General features: G+C 30.3%; 1 protein-coding gene across 1 annotated transcript in view; it reads left to right on the plus strand.

The window, feature by feature from the left end:
- The window catches only part of dop (microtubule-associated serine/threonine (MAST) protein kinase dop), a gene marked incomplete in the record, with an annotated part of 102,490 nt that overhangs the window by 69,317 nt on the left and 30,984 nt on the right, over positions 1–2,189 (plus strand).

Consider the following 2,189-nt stretch of genomic DNA (forward strand, 5'->3'; position numbering starts at 1 on the left):
ATACTTATTACCCTTCCATTAAAAAAAAAAAAAAAAAAAAAATGCTCCAACACCTTAATAATTGCTTGATATTACTTCCATTTTTAGTCATTTTAACAAGGTTAGTGCCAACTTCTAGAGACAGATGGCTTCATCAAATGACTCTTATACAATATTTTTATTAATATATTAATAATAATTCCACTTTGCGGAAGGATATTCTAAAGTTCTGATTTCTGAAAACATTTGGGGGGAAACTATTTTATGCCCTTATTGGATAAATTAAAATTCTTAATTAGACTAAATCAGTTGTTATATTATTTATTAAAGTTAAGAAAGGAAATCAAGTAATAAATTGCTATTGTTAAAAATGCATGTTTCAAATATTTAAATTGGTGAAAAATTCTAATCTGTAATTGTATTAATTTTTAATATGTATATATAATTTTTTTTTCTAGTGGCCACAAACCTATATGAAGTATATATTGATCGTGATACAAGACAGTTTTCTGATAAACAGGTTTCAGGAACACCCGAATACATTGCTCCTGAAGTTATTCTTGGGTAAATTTATAGTGTTCTTAATACTTAATCACCTAAGGATTTGTTTACTTTCAGTTTCATTTTTGTATTTACTGTTAATAATGGAATACTCTTAATTAACTTTTAATTTGTATCTAGAGTTGGTGCTTGAGTTTTGTACCTAGTTGATTGTTTGAATATCATGTGTCATTCTCGAGTACTAAATCAACCAAGTGATCCTTGTCAGATCCTCATCTAGAGGATAGTGGTTCTATTAGTTTGAAATATTGCAACATTTTATAGTTACTGCCTTTTTGTAAATGCTTTGCCTTCACTAAATGTATTATTATTTAGTGATAATGATTTATATCATTGCCAGATTAAGCTATAAATGATATTTTTATATGTAGGACTTTGGAAGTAATGAAGTTGGCAGATTATTCCAGGTCTAAAGAAAATTTTTTTGAGGGAAATTAAAGATTCTCCAATGTGATCTTAAAAATCTGCAGAATTGATCAATTGATCAGTTACCATTGAATTCTTAATGCAGGCTAAGCAGTCAAATGATTGGTTTGTAGTGATTATTGTCACTTTGTTATTCTAGTAAACTGCTGTAATGTTTCTCTGTGATGATTTTAGTAATTAGTATTGATTAAAAAAATTCATAAATAGGTTCATAACTTGAGTATTCTGCTTGCGAGCTTTTTCATTTTATTTTTACATATTCAATTCATGGTACCAGTTTTTGTTCACGTGTTGGAGAATTCTGCCTTCTTCAAATTTAACATGTTTGAAACTGAAATTAATGTCAATTTCACTATAAAAACTTCAAATGCTGAATTTCTGGCTTATTTTGGTCATAACTATATAATTTTGTGATCAATATTTATGGAATTTCCCATTGTATTGAAATTCCCATGGCAAATTTAGCTTTTGCAATATTTCAGCAGGTGTAGTTCTGATCCTGAAACCTGATTCAGTCATTATCAAGGCCCTCTTTTAAATATTTCAATAACATCCTCTTGTCAAAAAAGGTTACTTAATATTAAAAAATTCAGATATTAGAATATTTCTTTCTAATAAATCTTTTATTAAACTTAATCTCAGACAGAAAATAACTAAAAAGTTTTGCAACAACCTATGATAGTCCTTGATGGTAGGCTCTGGTAGAGGGCCTTATTCTCAACCTTACAGTATTAATGGAAAACATATATTTTAGCATCATGTTCTATCCATGGTCTAAGGTTCAAACTAATAATAACAATTATAGCCTTTACTATTTGTGGGCTTCTCCAAATTAAGGAGGCATTTTCTCTAACTTACGGTGGAAACCAGCCATGTGGTAAAATAGGGATTAGGATTCAAACTTTTGATTTATTCACTACTATTCCTGTACTTCAGCTAATTGGCTGCAGTGGCCCCCAAAAATATATAATCGTAGAGTTAAAAAAATTAAATTTTATTTTTTTTTTACAAAATTACTTTTTTTTTTCCCTACGCCACAGGAAGTGGGCTATTACGCCATTTTCCCTCTCGCAGCCCAATACAACTTTATTCGTCCTCTTAGTTCGTCCGTATCTCGCTTAACATCCTCCAGACCAACACACGCCAAAAGATGGTCCCCATCCATGTCCCCCATGTTGCATAGAGGACATTTTGGGGAATCTACGATGCCAATTCGATGGAGG

Source organism: Halyomorpha halys, unplaced genomic scaffold, assembly GCF_000696795.3.
Source record: "Halyomorpha halys isolate HHAL.00 unplaced genomic scaffold, Hhal_1.1 Scaffold467.1, whole genome shotgun sequence".
Taxonomy (NCBI): Eukaryota; Metazoa; Arthropoda; class Insecta; order Hemiptera; family Pentatomidae; genus Halyomorpha; species Halyomorpha halys.